Below are 18,319 nucleotides of genomic sequence, written 5' to 3' on the forward strand. Positions count from 1 at the left end.
ATATTTATCTCTCTCAGAGCCATATAGTCCCTTATTCAAGTTGTTGTACAGTATAATCAGAATCAAGTTTATTATCATGCTGTAGCGGTGTGCTACACGCAGCGCTAAAATTACGACACGGAGTCGGTAACTGCAGTCGAAGGAAAAACTTTATTCGAAAACTTCAGCCTCACTTTTAAGCCTCTGTCAACCGGCCCCCCATGGCGAAGAGGCTCCAAAGCTCTGTGCTCGCAAACCCCCGTAGGCTATCTAATTGAGAGTCGGTTCGGATACGCTAGGAAATGAGTCGCCACATAACCCCCCCCCAGAACCGGCGATACACCCCCCAATGTCCACAGTCTGGGCCAGAACCTGCTTGGGAGGTCGGCCTCTGCGCCGAGGCGCCGGAAACTCGGCCAGTTGCGCCAGGTCCACATGGGCCGGCTTGAGGCGGTCCACCGTGAAAACCTCCTCCTTCCCCCCAACGTCCAGCACGAACGTGGACCCGTTGTTCCGGAGCACCGTAAACGGCCCCTCGTATGGCCGCTGCAGCGGTGGCCGATGCCCGCCCCGTCGTACAAACACAAACCTACAGTTCTGTAGGTCTTTGGGTACGCAGGTCGGGTGCCGCCCATGCTGTGAAGTGGGTATGGGGGCCAGGTTACCGAGCTTCTCGCGAAGTCTGCCCAGGACTGCAGCGGGTTCTTCCTCTTGCCCCCTCGGGGCTGGTAGGAACTCCCCCGGGACGACCAGGGGCGCGCCGTATACCAACTCGGCCGACGAGGCGTGCAGGTCGTCCTTGGGCGCTGTGCGGATGCCGAGTAGGACCCAAGGAAGCTCGTCCGCCCAGTTGGCTCCTCGCAGGCGGGCCATGAGGGCCGACTTCAGGTGACGGTGGAAACGCTCCACTAGCCCGTTCGACTGTGGGTGGTAGGCAGTGGTGTGGTGCAGCTGAGTCCCCAAAAGGCTGGCCATAGCTGACCACAGGCTGGAGGTGAACTGGGCGCCTCTGTCGGAGGTAATGTGGGCTGGTACACCAAAGCGGGATATCCAGGTGGCGATCAGGGCCCGGGCGCAAGATTCGGAGGTGGTGTCGGTGAGCGGGACCGCCTCTGGCCATCTTGTGAACCGGTCCACGATAGTCAGGAGGTAACGCGCTCCGCGCGACACTGGCAGGGGGCCCACGATATCCACATGAATGTGGTCGAAACGCCGGTGGGCGGGGTGGAACTGCTGCGGTGGGGCTTTGGTGTGCCGCTGCACCTTGGCCATCTGGCAGTGCATGCACGTTCTGGCCCATTCACTGACCTGTTTGCGGAGTCCGTGCCAAACGAACCTGCTGGAAACCATCCGGACAGTTGTCCGGATGGAGGGATGCGCCAAGTTATGAATGGAGTCGAAAACACGTCGCCGCCAGGCTGTGGGGACGACCGGACGGGGCTGGCCGGTGGCGACGTCACAGAGTAGGGTCCTCTCACCTGGGCCCACGGGGAGGTCCTGGAGCTGCAAACCGGAGACTGCAGTCCTGTAACTCGGAATCTCCTCATCTACCTGCTGTGCCTCTGCCAGTGCCTCAAAGTCTACCCCTTGGGAAAGGGCATGAACGGTAGGGCGAGAGAGCGCATCCGCCACGACATTGTCCTTACCCGAGACGTGCCGGACATCCGTTGTGTATTCAGAGATGTAGGACAGGTGGCGTTGCTGGCGGGATGACCAGGGGTCGGATGCTTTCGTAAACGCAAAGGTAAGCGGTTTGTGGTCCGTGAACGCGGTGAAGGGCCGACCTTCTAGGAAGTACCTGAAATGCCGGATTGCCAGTTAGAGCGCCAACAGTTCCCGGTCAAAAGCACTGTACTTGAGCTCGGGTGGCCGCAGGTGTTTGCTGAAAAACGCCAGGGGTTGCCAGCGACCTGCGACGAGCTGCTCCAGCACCCCACCGACTGCCGTGTTTGATGCGTCCACTGTGAGGGCGGTAGGGGTGTCCATTCTGGGATGTACTAGCATTGCGGAGTCAGCCAAAGCTTCCTTCGTTTGAACGAAAGCGGCGGCGGACTCCTCGTCCCAGGTAAGGTCCTTGCTCGGACCCGACATCAGGGCAAACAGGGGGCGCATGATCCGGGCAGCTGAAGGGAGGAAGCGGCGGTAGAAATTGACCATACCTACGAATTCCTGAAGGCCTTTGATCGTGGTGGGTCGGGGGAAGTGGCGGACCGCATCTACCTTAGCGGGCAGAGGGGTTGCCCCGTCTTTAGTAATCCTGTGGCCCAGGAAGTCAATGGTATCAAGTCCGAACTGGCATTTGGCAGGGTTGATTGTAAGACCGTACTCACTCAGTCGGGCGCAGAGTTGACGGAGGTGGGACAGATGCTCCTGACGACTGCCGCTGGCTATGAGGATGTCATCCAAATAGATGAACGCGAAGTCCAGGTCCCGTCCCACCGCGTCCATTAACCACTGGAACGTCTGTGCGGCATTCTTCAGGCCGAACGGCATGCGGAGGAACTCGAAAAGGCCAAACGGGGTGATGAGAGCCGTTTTGGGGACGTCGTCAGGATGCATCGGGATTTGATGGTACCCTCGGACAAGGTCGACCTTGGAGAAGATCCGGGCGCCGTGCAGGTTTGCCGCAAAGTCTTGAATGTGCGGCACAGGGTAGCGGACCGGTGTGGTAGCCTCGTTCAGCCTGCGGTAGTCGCCGCACGGTCTCCAGCCCCCCGTCGCTTTGGGCACCATGTGCAGGGGGGAAGCCCAGGGGCTGTCGGACCGCCGGATGATCCCCAATTCCTCCATTCTCTGGAACTCCTCCTTCGCCAGTCGGAGCTTGTCCGGGGGAAGCCGCCGAGCACGGGCATGGAGGGGTGGTCCCTGTGTCGGGATGTGGTGCTGTACGCCGTGCCTGGGCATGGCTGCTGTGAACTGCGGTGCCAGAACCGATGGGAACTCCGCCAGGACCCTGGTGAAGTCGTTGTCGGACAGCGTGATGGAGCCGAGGTGAGGGGCTGGCAACTGAGCCGCGCCCAGGGAGAACGTCTGAAAGGTCTCGGCGTGTACCAGTCTCTTCCTGGGCAGGTCAACCAGCAGGCTGTGAGCTCGCAAAAAATCCACACCCAGAAGCAGTTGGGCTACGGCGGCCAGTGTGAAGTCCCACGTGAACTGGCTGGGGCCGAACAGTATCTGCACCTGACGGGTGCCATAGGTCCTTACTGTGCTGCCATTTACGGCCCTCAGGGGGGGACCCGGTGCCCTGCTGCGGGTGTCGTAACTCGTCGGAGGTAAAACGCTGATCTCAGCCCCAGTATCGACCAAAAACCGGCGTCCCGACCTTCTGTCCCACACATACAGGAGGCTATCCCGATGGCCAGCCGCCGTAGCCATCAGCGGCGGCTGGCCCTGGCGTTTCCCGGGAACTTGCAGGGCGGGCGACAACGGCGGGCTTCTGCGCCCCACCGCTGGTGGTAGAAGCACCAGTGTTCCCTGGGCCGGGGGTTGGCGGGCACTGCGGCCGGGCCTGGACTGGTTTGCTGCTGGGAGCGTGGCTGGGAGATCTGTGCGATGGGCGCCCCGCTCACCTGTTTGGCGTTCCACAGCAAGTCCGCCCGGGCTGCCACCTTCCGGGGGTCACTGAAATCCGCGTCGGACAGCAGCAGGCGTATGTCCTCGGGCAGCTGCTCCAGGAATGCCTGCTCAAACATGAGGCATGTGTGTCCGTCGGCCAGAGACAACATCTCATTCATTAAAACCGATGGAGGTCTGTCGCCCAAGCCATCCAGGTGCAGTAAACGGGCAGCCCGCTCGCGCCGTGAGAGTCCGAAAGTCCTGAGGAGCAGGGCTTTGAATTCCGTGTACTTGCCGTCTGCCGGGGGCGACTGTACGAACTCCGCGACCTGGGCCGCTGTGTCCTGGTCGAGGGAGCTCACCACGTAGTAGTAGCGGGAGTCTTCTGAGGTGATCTGGCGAACGTGGAATTGGGCTTCGGCTTGCTGGAACCATAGGTCCGGGCGCTGTGTCCAGAAACCCGGCAGTTTCAACGAAACCGCATGAACAGAGGCGGCGTCGGTCATTTCTGGTCCAAAAATCGTTTGGACCGTCGGGGTCACCAATTGTAGCGGTGTGCTACACGCAGCGCTAAAATTACGACACGGAGTCGGTAACTGCAGTCGAAGGAAAAACTTTATTCGAAAACTTCAGCCTCACTTTTAAGCCTCTGTCAACCGGCCCCCCATGGCGAAGAGGCTCCAAAGCTCTGTGCTCGCAAACCCCCGTAGGCTATCTAATTGAGAGTCGGTTCGGATACGCTAGGAAATGAGTCGCCACAATGCCATAAAATTTGTTTTATGTTCAAGACATAAAAATACTGTAAGTTACAACAAATAAGTAAATAGAGGCAAAAGGAAAAATATTTTCATGAATGTTAATGTATCTCATTGTCAAGATATCACTGGAAAAAATGATCGGCTCAATTGAAGTTATTCTTGGTCTATCTTGTCTGTGCTGTGCATATGAGAAACCTTTATTTGGTGTGCCTGAGGCATTGTTTATATTTGCTCATTCCTTGCATAACTGTTGTGGAGTGGGAAATACTTGTATCTGGATTTCCAACTTTGTTGTCAGTGGAAGATCTCATTTCCTGACATAACAGCTGATGTTTCTCTGGTGTCTTCAAAGTGACCCATAATTTCACTTCACATGCATTTAATAAAACTGTTTCTCAGTAAGCCTGTATTGAAAAGATTGTCCATTTGGAAGAGAGACATGCCTGAGCAGGAAATCACTGTTCTAAAATCAATGTGAAAAATGAAATGGCAAGTATTTTTTCAGTTTGAACTCCAAAAGTGAATAATGGTTTAGCTCTCAGCTTTGGTTTGCTTTTTCAAGTTAACCACACTATTAAATCAAATAATCAGATACCAAGGATTACCTTGCTTCATACCTTCAAATATTTCTGCAATTTAATTAATCTATATTATTTTCTAATTGCTAGGTAATACAATGGTGAAGAATAAACAATTTGCAGGAGGAGATATACTAGGAATATTAATTTATTACATTCATGCTCCAACATTTCTGTCATCATTCACACTGATTACATTTCACAGATCTTGTGGATTTAAGGGTGGTAACAGTTTTAATACATATTATGTTCTTTTTCTGCATGATGCAATCTCTTGCTGTAGTATAATGTAACTGGTGGTTGAGAAAATGACTGCACTCCTGTTAAAGATATTTGTTAAGAAGTAACAAAAGTCCCATTTTTGAGTAGAAGAGAGTATTTAACAGCATTTTTCAGTGGAGTCAGAATCATTACCATAGACAACAAAGAATTAAGTGCTGTTAGCATAGAGGAGGCAACTAAGGCCTCGTCCTCACTAGACTGGATAAATCTGTAACCGAAGCTTTTTCTCTTCGTTTTGACCTTCCGGCCACATTGAAATGGCATTTTCCTCCCCCAAAAACAAACAGAGCTTTTCTAAAACGTTTTCCAGAGTGTGTAAATCTGAAAACGCCGGCTGGGTAGTGTAGTGTGTACATGGGTAACCAGAGCTTTTTAAAAACATTGTCATGATATGCTGGAACAGATGGTGGTGGCAGCGCAGCATTTCATTGTTTTCTTGAACTAAGTGGAGGAAACAGAAATAGTATACTGTTTCTCCATCACTTATTTTTTGTAGCTGTGTCCTGCGTGCATGCCCAGTAGGAGGAGATGCACCCAAATACCCGTTTTAATGTGGACGGAGGTATTTTCAGAAATGCCTGGTGCGGACGCCTATCTTTTTTTGCATCTCCGGTGTTTTCAAATTTCACCAGCTCAGTGTGGATGTAGCCTAAGCTTCAGCGAAGAAGAAGCAGGTTCATAATTCAAATTTAATTCATTAACAAGTATCAACTGCAATTCTGGTTTTATTATTAAGAAATAGAATATATCTTTTGAGTAGAATACTCCATATCTCGCTTGGAGGTGCCAAAAGACTTACTTTAATTTCATCTGGAAAATAGATTGATTTAGATCTTAGGTCAGATGAACAACTCCTGTAAATTCAGAACATTCAGTTTTCTCTGTTACTTTAGGGCTGTTGAACCTGGGTTCCATGCCATGCTGTGGCTTTTTTTATTAGACTATCTCCAAGTCAATTTGAGCCAGCTTTTATTTGCTTTTGATTTTCAATACTTACGGCATTGAAATAGGGTAATAGATGTCAGATGTGGCTCTGCTAACTCTGTAGAATCTAGGAACCACATTTGCTTCTAAAAGCCTTAAAATGAGCTAATTTCAGTAATCTCAAAATTTCAAAATTTAATTGTTGCCATCATGTTCTGCATTCTTTTAATAAATACTTGTAAGCAAACATGATCAAAAGGCCCAAGAATTAACTCAGTATGTTGAATAAGCTACATCATTTAGCAGAGGCATGGTAAAACTGCATTTTTATAACACATTTCTTTTATGTTTGCAACTGAAGTTGGCAAAAAATGTTTTTTTATCATTCAGCCAACTTAATAATCTACTCAGTTAAACATTTATGTTGTGTAACTCAGAATGACTTATAATTACAAATAGGAATCTTTGAAACATTTTATCAAGATAGATATGTTATAAATAAGCAGAAAAAATTCCAAAGTGAGAATTTGCTTTTGTTTAATTACAGTAAAATTCTAGATTTAACTCTTCCTTATTGTTTGACACAATGTTTTACTTTCTGAAATTCCAGTAAATCCAGATGGTGGAGCAAAATGCTTTTTTTCCCCCTGTGGGGAGCCCATGGCTACTTCAGCTTTAAGCTTCTATGTCTTGACTGCAGTTTGGGAAAAGCAAGGGTTTGGGTGGGTGCTACAGTCTGGGTTAGAGGAGGAGAGCAAGCTTATTTAATGTACTTAGTTTAATTGTTAAAAAGGAGTTATTTTGTGGTGTGGCCTAGGTGGAAAGAGTGAAATTAAATCTATGGCGTGGTCAGTGAGAAAAGAAAAGGATCAGGGCTTGTGCTGTAGCATAAGTGAAAGGAGAAGAAGCTAAGCTAGTGTTATGACTGGGCTGGGCTGGGAAATCGTAGATGAGGTTATGCTACACTGTGGTTAGGAGGAAAGAGGTTGGAATTTGTTAATGTTGGTGAAGTGTGATGAAGGAGGTTGAACTGTTGCTGTGGCTATGCTGAAAGAGTGGGCTTGAACCTGTGCCTTGAATAGGTGGGGATGGGAATCATTTTGCTCATTTGATAAAGGTCACAATCCAGCAATGAACTGAGCAGACCAAGTTGCATTGATTGCTCTTGGAGACAATGTGACCATTACTCCGCTCTAAAATAAGCATTACATGACCAGTGATGTTATTCAGTGTGTCCTGAAACAACACATTTCTTGACATATGCCAGTGATATTAAACCTGATTCTGATGCAGAACCATACCACTTGAGGACACACAAAGTTGCATTTGTCTCCATTTGATAGTCTACCACACAGAAGGGTTGTTATTAACATTGAAGACCATAGAATAAATAGAGCTGCAGCATATGGGTATATCATTGGCTAAATAACAGGAAACAGCAAGAAAAAATGGAAGGTTATTTTTCAGACTGGAATCAAAAGTACAGGTGAATTCCCCAAGGTTTCACCTATATTAAGGCCATAGCTTTACTTAATACATATTATTGATCAGAACTTGGGTGTGTAAGGTGTAATTTCCAAATTTGTAGATGACACAACTGTAGTGAGCTGTGGGCAAGAGTATTAATAAACTCTTGGAGATTCAAATGAGTTGAATTGGTGGAGATTTGCAAGTACCGGGAAACCCTGTGTTACATAGAGTGTGCATTTCCTCAAAAGCATTCTGTATTGTAACTTTCTAAAATGCAAAACCCTATTTGCTATTGAATTCCATGTTATAAATAGAGATGTTTGGTATAGGATGGTTTTTTCTCAATAATAATGATGAGTACTGCAGTTGCTAGTTCATAGCAGGCAGGAATTTAAGGGATTACTTGAATGGAGACATACACTTTTAAATGCAGATCAAATATAGGCAAAATTGGGATTGTTTGAGTTTATAACGTATTCAAACTTGTTTCATGGGGGTAAATAATTTGGCAAGCTCTTGAGGACAGTAGAATGAACCCAGCTTGCAAGGGTGCTGTCATATACCATATCTTTCCTGATGGTTCCAAAAAAGCTGTCATGCATGCAGCCCGATCACTGACAACCCATGAACTTGGTCAGGCAGATGCCTTCTCCATACTTACGAATCAGTGAGTTACTGAAAATGAAGACGCAGTTGTGGCTGTGATTCCAGTTGATTGTGAAGTCCACTGGTTGGATCAGATGCTGCTGAAGGTCTTCTGCTCATGGTCAACAATATCAGAGCAGAAACAGCTGCAGATCTTCTTCTTCAATATATCTCCAGATATTTTGTTAACAGATGGCCAGTTAAAAGTGACAATGTTATACCCTTCCACAAACACTTCAACCAAAAGTACTGAAACAATTCCACCATGGTCACCTGGGCATTGATTGAATGAAAGCTCAGGCAAGAAGCTTTGTGTTCCTGCATAGATGAAGATGTTACATCTATTTACAAGCAGTGTACTCAGTACTCTATGGCAGCAAAAACAAGCCAAATAGAGCTTGGAGCATTGTGAGCAGTTTTGGTTCCTTATCTAAGAAAAGATATGCTGGCATTGTAGAGAATCCAGAGGAGGTTCACGAGAATGATTCCAGGAATGGAAAATTAATAGATGGGGAAGATTTGATGGCCCTGAGCCCGTAAACACCAGTTTCAAAGAATGAGCAGGATCTCACTAAAACTTATTGGATGTTGAAAGGCCTAGATAGAGTGGATGTGGAGAGGAAATTTCCTATAGTGGGGAGACTAGGACCAGAGAGACACCCTCTAAATTGAGGGACATCCATTTACAATGGAGATGAGGAAGAATTTCTTTAGCTAGAGAGTGGTGAAACTGTGGAAGTCATTGCCACAGACGGCTGTGGAGGCCAAGTCTTTGGGTGCATTTAAAGCAGAGGTTGATAGGTTCTTGATTAGTCAGGGCATCAAAGATTATGGAGGGGAAGCCAGGAGAATGGGGTTGAGAGGATAATAAATCAGCCATGATGGAATGTTGGACAGACTCGATTGGCCCAATGGCATAATTCTGCTTCTGTTTTAAGGGACTTATGGTCTTATAGGGCTGATCCAAAACCATGGCCTCAGGCTACCAGACCTTAGAGTCAAGTGCATATTGATTTCACTGGTTCCTTCAACAGGTGTGCCTGACTCATCCCGAGTGTTGCCCATTCCAGATGGCCAGAAGTATTACCTATGAAGCCAACAATGACAGAACCTACCATTCAACAGCTGCTGCAGATCTTCAGCTGATTTGGATGCCAGAAACATTTGTTTCAAATGGTCACTTCTGAAATCAAGAGGGGAAGGAGAAACAACCAAGGCTCTCAACACATTTCTGCTGACATATCAGTTTGCACCACATCCAGACTTCGAGGGGAAGTCTCCACCTGAAATGCTAAGAGCAGCAGTTCCCAACCTGAGGTCCATGAAACCCTTGTTTAATGGCTTTGGACCTTGGCATAAAAAAGTTGGGAACCCCTGGCTTATGGGGAGGAGAATGAACACAGTATTGGATGCAATGCTGCCACTGTGTCCAGCATCTGAGACAGTAGATAGCAAACTAAAAGCTCGTGCGTACAAAGTCGCTAAGAGTAATGGGAAAATGGAAGATTGGGAAAACTTTAAAAAGCAACAAAGAACCACTAAGCGAGTAATAAAGAAAGGGAAGCTAGATTATGAAAATAAACTAGCACAAAATATAAAAAATGGGTAGTAAAAGTTTTTATAGTTATATAAAGTGGAAAAGGGTAGCTAAAGTGAATGTAGGTCCCTTGGAGGGTGAGAAGGGGGAATTGATATTGGATAATGAGGAAATGGCAGAGACTTTGAATGACTATTTTTGGGTCCGTCGTCATGGTGGAGGACATGTCTAACATACTAAAGAAAGATGTTATGGATGCAATGGGAGGTGAGGACCTCGATACAATAGCTATCACTAAAGAGGTAGTGCTAAGCAAACTTGTGGGCCTGAAGATAGGGAAGTCTCCTGGTACCGATGAAATGCATCCTAGCACACTGAAAGAAATGGCAGAAGTTATAGTAGAGTCTTTGGAGATAACTTAGCAAACTTCTCTGGACTCTGGGAGGTCCCAGCAGATTGGAAGACGGTGAATTTCAAGCCACTGTTCAGAAAAGGATGCAGGCAAAAGGCAGGTAACTATAGGCCAGTTAGTTATAACATCTGTACTTGAGAAAATGCTTGAAGCTATCATTAAAGAGGAAATAGTGAGGCATCTGGAAAGAAATGGATCCATCAGGCAGACACAACATGGATTCAGCAAAGGCAGGTCATGTTTCAGAAACTTACTGGAGTACTTTGAGAATATAATGAGCGCAGTGGAGAGGGTAACAGATGGACATTATTTACTTGGATTTCCAGAAGGCATTTGATAAGCTGCTGCATAAAAGATTCATGCATAAGATAAGGGTACATAGAGTTTGGGGTGATGTATTAGCATGGATAGAGGATTAGTTAACTAATAGAAAGCAGAGAGTTGGGATACATGGGTGATACTCTGGTTGACTATTAGTAGTGAGAGACGTGCTGCAGGGGTTGGTGCTGGGCCGACAACTATTCACAATATATATTAACGAACTGGAAGGGGGGACCAAGTGTACTGTATCAAAATTTGCTGATTGAGTGGAAAAGCAAATTGTGCAGAACATACAAAGATTCTGCAAAGAAATATAGATAGGTTAAGTGAGTGGACAAGGATCTGGCAGATGGAGTACAATGTTGGTAAATGTGAGGTTATCCGCTTTGGAAGGAAAAATAAAAGAGAAGATTATTATTTAAATAGTAAAAAAATTGCAGCATTTTGCTTTGCAGAGGGACTTGGGGGTACTTGTGAATGAATTACAAATGAAATGTTGGCCTTTGTTGCTAGAGTGATTGAATTTAAGAGCAAGGAGGTTATGCTGCAACTGTACAGGACACTGATGAGGTTGTACCTGGAGTACTGTGTGCAATTCTGGTCTCCTTACTTGAGGAAGGATATACTGACTTTGGAGACGGTGCAGAAGATGTTCAACAGGTTGATTGTAAAGATGAAGGGGTTAGACTATAAGGAGAGATTGAGTCACCTGTGACTGTACTTGCTGGAATTCAGAAGAAAGAGAGGAGATCTTATAGAAACATATAAAATTATGTAAGGGATCTATAGAGTCTCCCAAAAGCAGAGGTAGAGGAGTATGCCTCATGATCAACTCTTCTTGATGCACAAATGTATCAACACTGTCCCAATTCTGCTCACCAGACCTGGAATATCTAGCAGTTAAGTGCCGTCCTTTTTACCTACCACGGGAGTTCTCTGGAGTCATTTTGGTAGCAGTAAGCATTCCACCTCAGGCCAATGTCAAGCAGATTTAGATGGGATCAACATGCATGAAACAGCACACCCTAAAACCTTCACCATTGTTTTGGGAGATTTTAACCAGGCCAGTCTGAAAAAAATTACTAAGCAATTACCATCAACAGATCACTTGCAGTACCAGAGGAAACAACTATTGCTACACCACTATCAAGAACGCCTACCGTGCTATTCCACACCCTCACTTTGGGAAGTCTGATCACCTGGCTGTACTTCTACTCCCTGAGTACAGGCAGAGACTGAAGACTACAGCACCAATAGTGAGGACCAAGTAAGTATGGACAAGGGAAGCTCAAGAGCACCTACAGGACTGCTTTGAATCAGTGGAATGGACTGTATTCAGGGATTCATTTTCAACCCTGGAATTGTATGCTGCAGTTGAAAAAATAAAGAAAGTTGATCTGGAAATGTTGGTCTGTATCATGAATCTAAGGGAGAGTTACTTGGAAAAGTTGTACAGGCATGTTTTCAAACATTTGAAGATTCTTCCATACAGAAATGCAAAATTAACCATAACTTGGAAATTCATTCCACTTGCTTTCTTTTGCTTGGTAGAATGGTACACACTATCTGGCCCATGGGGTAAGTATCCTCTTGATTGCCTAATTGGGCTGACTTTACTACTGTGAGTTATGGCTTCAAAGGATTACCTTGAGGCATTTTCCACAGGTGAGTAGATTAGTAGATGCAGATTTAAGGTAACTTTCTGAAGAATCATAGCAGAGTTACTATGACCTAAAATGTATGACCTGGAAACATGGCTGAATTAGATTTTCCACTAATTTTCAAAATGGAATTAGATATTGCTGAAAAATGTATCAGACTGAAGGGAACGATTATCTTTGGAAAACAGCACCAATTGATTACAACAAATCAAAGAACATTTCTTCATGGCAGAGCAATTAGTGCTGCAAACCTACATCTTCAGAGATCTGGATTCAAATCTGACCTTAATTACTATCTGTGTGGAATATAAAATTCTCCTGTGACTACAAAGGTTTCTGTGCACATCCGAAAGACATGCTGGTAATGGACTACTTAATGTAGGTAAAGAGCACGTGGGAATTGATGAGCATGCAAGAGATATTAAGTTGCAGAGCTAGGGGGAAAATATGAAGAAGAGACCTTGGACTGTATGGATCATTTCCTTATTGCAAGTAAAGAGTCCATTCTTGTACACTAGGAGGGTGTACAATAGTTTCATGACAGCGGGATAGAAGCTGTCCTCAGGTTAGTGATACCTGCTTCAACCTTTTGTATCTTCTGCCCAATAGAATGGGGGAGAAGAGAGAATGTCCAGGGGACTGAGATCTTCAATTATATTGACTATTTTATAAAAGAAGTGAGAAGGGTAGACAGACTTCATGGAAGGAAGGCTGGTATCCATGATGTGTCGAACTGTGTCCGCAAATCTGAATCAGAACCAGAATCAAGTTTATTATCACTGGCATGTGTCGTAAAATTTGTTAACTTAGTAGCAGCAGCAGTTCAATGCAATACATAATATAGAAGTGAACAAGGCAAAATAAAATAATAAGTAAATCAGTTACAGTATATGTATATTGAATAGATTAAAAATTGTGCAAAAAAACAAACAATATATATTTAAAAAGTGAGGTAGTGTTCACAGGTTCAATGTCCATTTCGGAATCTGATGGCAGAGGGGAAGAAGCTGTTCCTGAATCGCTGAGTGTGTGCCTTCAGGCTTCTGTACCTCCTACCTGATGGTAACAGTGAGAAAAGACCATGCCCTGGGTGCTGGAGGTCCTTAATAATGGACACTGCCTCTCTGAGATACTGCTCCTTGAAGATGTCCTGGATACTTTGTAGGCTAGTACCCAAGATGGACCCGAATAGATTTACAACCCTCTGCAGCTTCTTTTGGTCCTGTGCAGTAGCCCACCAATGCCCCCCAACAGACCAGACAGTGATACAGCCTGTCTCTGCTTGGTTGTTAAGGTCAAGGGCAGAGAAGCTGGCACACCAACCAAGCTGTGATGTATCTGGATAGGATGCATCAATTAAAGGTTGTGAAGATCAAAGGAGACATGCCAATATTTTTAGCCTCATGAAGAAAGCACTGGTGAGCTTTCTTCACCATGATGTTGATGTGAGTAGACTAGGACAGGTTATTGGTGATGCCAATTATTCTCAGTAATGAAGACCATTAAACTATTAAAGTGATACACACAAAATGGTAAAGGAACTCAGCAGGTCAGGCAGCATTTAAGGTCGATGTTTCAGGCTGAGACCCTTCTTTAGGACTGGAAAAGAAGGGGGGAGACAACAGAATAAAAAGCTGGCGGGAGGTGAAGGAGAGTTAGCTAGAAGGTGATAGGTAAAGCCAGTTGGTTGGGAAAGGTTTAGGGCTAAAGTGGAATTAATCTGATAGGAGAGCTGAATGGACCGTGGGAGGAAGGGAAGGAGGAGAAGCACCAGAGGAGGTAATAGGCAGGTTAGAAGAGGTAAGAGCCCGGAGTGGGGAACAGAGGAAGAGGGAAGGGGAGGGTTTTTTTTACTGGAAGGAGAAATCAATGTTCATGCCATCAGGTTGGAGGCTACCCAGATGGAAAATGAAGTACTGACATAGGTGTTAGTGTTGTCCAGGTGGTCTAAAGCTGTGTGGAGAGCCATTGAGATTGTGTCTGCTGTTGACCTATTGAGGCAATAGGAAAATTGCAATGGGTCCAGGTCCTTGCTGAGGCAGGAGTTCAGTCTAGTCATGACCAATCTCTCAAAGCATTTCATCACTGTCAATGTGAGTGCTACTGGGTGATAGCCATTAAGGCAGCTCACATTATTATTCTTAAGCACTGGTATAATTGTTGCCTTTTTGAAGCAAGTGGGAACTTCCACCCATAGCAGTGAGAGGTTGAAAATATGCTTGAATACTCCCACGAGTTCGTTGACACAGGTTTTCAGAGCCTTACCAGGTACTCTGTCAGGGCTTTCAGCCTTCCGAGGGTCACTCTCTTTAAAAGCAGCCTAACATCGGCCTCTGAGATGGAGATCACAGGGTCATCAGGTACAGCAGGGATCTTCACAGCTGCAGTTGTGTTCTCCCTTTCAAAGCAGGCATAGAGGGCATTGAATTCATCTGGTAGTGAAGCATCACTACCATTCATGCAATTGGGTTTTGCTTTGTAGGAAGTAATGTCTTGCAAACCCTTCCAGAGTTGCCGTGCATCCAATGTCACCTCCAACCTCATACGAAATTGTCTCTTCAGCCTTGAAATAGCCCTTCGTAAATCATAGCTGGTTTTCTGGTACGTGCCAGGGTGGCCAGATTTGAGTGCCACAGATCTAGCCTTCAGCAGCATGCTGAATCAGTTAACCTAATTTATTGCGACAGTTTTATGTTGCTGAAGTCTGAACAGGCATAACTTGGCTTTGAGTTTGTACTTCATTATTCTAAAGGAGAGCAAATGCTAATGTCATTCTTATGCAAATTTTCATTGCCGCATTTCTATTCTGTTGCATTGTTACCTTTGAGAGCTTCTACCTTTGCCTATTCTAGTATCTTTTTGCCATTCCTAAAATTCAAAGATGAGTGTAGTTATTGACAATTCTACTAAGTCGATAATATGGCATTTTTGGTTCTGTTGAGTTGTTCTCTGATCTTGGCAATCCATTTGCAAACACTGCCACCATACAAGGAGATATCATCAGTTTTAGAAAGGAGTTTATTATTTTTCTTCTAGGCTGGAACAGAGAGTCTCCAAGCATCGAACACAACTTTCTAAATTTACAGAAGTTGAATTGATGCGAGATAAATGTTCAGCATGTTCGTCCACTCTATCGTTGATCCGATCCAGTTTGGCTTCCAGCTGTTTGAAAGCGGTTCTAAATTCCTTTAAAATATTGTCGCGGTGTTGTTCCAGCGCAGTGAGGGTCTTCCTTTCTCCCGGTTTTAGAACTCTTGCTAGACATTGTAAGGTAGATGTGTTCACAGGCAAGTAAAAGAAACCAAATAAAGTTCCTAATTAAGGTTTAAAAAATGGAGACATTTAGTGTAAAGATAGTGAAAATAATGGAACAAAAGTTCGGAGCAGCTAAGCAATCGTCATCTTACTGGAAGTCTGAGATATCATCAGTTTGCTGTTTTTTTTTGGTGTATCCTCTGAATGCTTGGTCTTTTATATTTATCAATCGGCTGATTGGTCTTCATTACAGAAACGCAATTGTGATGTATTGAGGGGGGTCTTGTTACTGATGACAGAGTCATTTGCTGAAGATCAAGAGGGGTGCAAATTCGACTGGGCATCAGTGAAAGTCATAGCACAAGCAGACATATAGCATGCAACAGAATTCCTAGAAACATAGTTTTCTGCAAACTATTCTGCATACGGACATGTAGACCTCGATTCTATTTATAAGCCATTGTGGGCTAAATTCCAGACCACAATGCACGGAGTTCACTACGCAACCAATCAGCGAAGAGGCCCCCTCTCTATGTCACAATTGACTTTCCATAATGACGACCACCATCAGATGACTGAGAAGTATATAAAGACCAAGCATTTGGAGGACATACCACAAATGATACCACTGGTGATGTCTCCTTGTGTTGTGATGAAACATTTGCAAATAGATAGACAAAACTGGAGAACAACTTAGCCCAACCATCAACCACCCAAGCTACCCATTTTCTGAGTTATTTCCATGGAGATTTTACTATTCCCATTAATTCTTTGCATATGAAAAATAACCTGCATTTGTAAAACTGTTTTAGTATCATGGATATTAGTTACTTATCAGTTCTGATTTTCTGTGTCTATTATTTCATCACATGAATGAACAAATGTTTTATTACAGTAAAGGCTGGGCTGCTGTACAGATTTTAAACAACAACAAAATGTGACTAATAAATGATAAATTTATGATCCACATTCTATTTATCTAATAGACAGGTGAGGAGAAGAGGCAGGAGGCAGAGTGGGGAAATGAAGAAGAGAGAAGGGGGAGGAGAAAAAATTACCAAATTTGAAGAAATTGATTTTAGTGTCATCAGGTTGTAGACTACCTAGATGGAATATGAGGTGTTGCTGCTCTAGCCTGAGCATATCTAATGATGCTACATTGACTTCACGATAAGCATTGTTATTCAATGAACAGCCCCCACTTTATCACTAATTCCTCACAGCTCTCCAATCCTGTAAGTCATTCGTTCCCTCTGAATGCATGAGAAAGTTACACATAGGTTGACAATCCTGGATAATATAACTTGGAACATATGTTAATAGAAATCTAGTTTGAAAATATTCAAGTTTCAGACTTACAAGCTCTGTTCTTGTTTATCTAGTCTACTGTAAGTTCTCATCTCTTCCTAATTCTGCAATGTTCAGTCAGGTGGAAAGTATTTCTTATCTTTGGTGACATTATTTGAACAGAAAATGTCACCATTTTGAAAGCTAGTTCAAGAAAACCACAGTTCCTCTTGGCCTCCCTATACTGTTAAATTGCAATTTTATTTTTATTTCTGACTATGGAATTCTTCTGAGTAAGGTATCTAAAGCCATTGTCTTCTATCATAAATCTTATCATAAATTCCAGCTTTAATCAATAAACTCATCACATCTATAGTCAGTCGATCTCTTAAGGCTAAATCAAATGCAGTCTTGTAATTAATAATGCATTGAGTTTTGGTCTCAATCCACTGTGAAATAGAATTTAAGACTCTTTAATCTTTCTCTGAGTTCTATTTACCTATCACTACTATACATGCCAATTTGTAGTGGCTTTATTGTAACTAAATGGCTAAGTTCCATCCTGTCTCTGTAATCCTTTTCAGCCTTCTCATTTTATTCTACCTTTTGAGCCTCCATACTTTTTAATACTTTACTGTCAGTGTAGTTTCACAATCCCTTATTCAAAATTCTGAAATCCAAAAAGCTCCGAAAACCGAAGTTTTTTTCGCCAACAGCTGACGTCACTCAGGTGTGACATGGCAGCACTAGCAAGGCCGCCAGACGTCAGTTGTGGCTCAGCGCTGGTACTGGTTACACGTTAATTTGCTGTCTGCTGATATTTTGTGTTCACTGTTGACTTTGTGTTTAATTTCACTGTGAAAATGTCAAAAAGAGCTGCAGATACCCCTATGGGTAACAATGAGAAAAAGAGAAGGAAGCATCTATCATTATCAATAACACAGAAAGTGGAGTTATTGCAGAAGCTTGATCGTGGTGAGTCTGTGCAGTGTCTTACTGAAGAATATGGTGTCGGAACTACCACTGTATATGATTTAAAGAAACAGAAAGACAAGTTACTGAAGTTTTATAGTGACAGTGACATTCTACATTTACTTCAGTAAGTCATTTATCATGTGTTTGATTCGGTTCGTTTGAAACTATATTTTTATGTTTTATTGAATGTTTTTGTTGGAAATAATTTTTTTTTCATGACATTATTCCCTAAGCAATACAGTATAACAACTATTTATATAGCATTTACATTGTATTAGGTATTATAAGTAATCTCGAGATGATTTAAAGTACATGGGAGGATGTGCGTAGGTCCAGACCGCCACTGGGTCCTAAAGTCCACCCGTACTGAGACAGGTTAAATAAGGGACTTGAGCATATGGTTTTTTGGCATCTGCGGGGGTCCCGGAACCAATCGGCTGTGAAGGTGTCTGCGGTGATGATTTTATGCTTCTTGCTCTTTCTGGGCAAGTACTTGAAGTTTTGGATGTCATTATGTTGTGTACAAAAATGGATAATTTATTTTCCTTGCTTCTTGATAAGATGAAACACACAAATGAGCACTAAGGTTTACAAAGTTTACATGGTTGCCTTTGCCAGAGTGCTATTGATTGCATGCACAATGATTTGTAAGCTCAACTTATTAGCTCTGTCATTTATTA

General features: G+C 44.2%; 1 protein-coding gene across 5 annotated transcripts in view; it reads left to right on the plus strand.

The window, feature by feature from the left end:
* The window catches only part of fsip1 (fibrous sheath interacting protein 1), a 418,033-nt gene that overhangs the window by 188,901 nt on the left and 210,813 nt on the right, over nucleotides 1-18,319 (plus strand). The gene's annotated exons all lie outside the window — the stretch shown is intronic.

This window comes from Hypanus sabinus, chromosome 2 (assembly GCF_030144855.1).
Source record: "Hypanus sabinus isolate sHypSab1 chromosome 2, sHypSab1.hap1, whole genome shotgun sequence".
NCBI classification, from domain to species: Eukaryota; Metazoa; Chordata; class Chondrichthyes; order Myliobatiformes; family Dasyatidae; genus Hypanus; species Hypanus sabinus.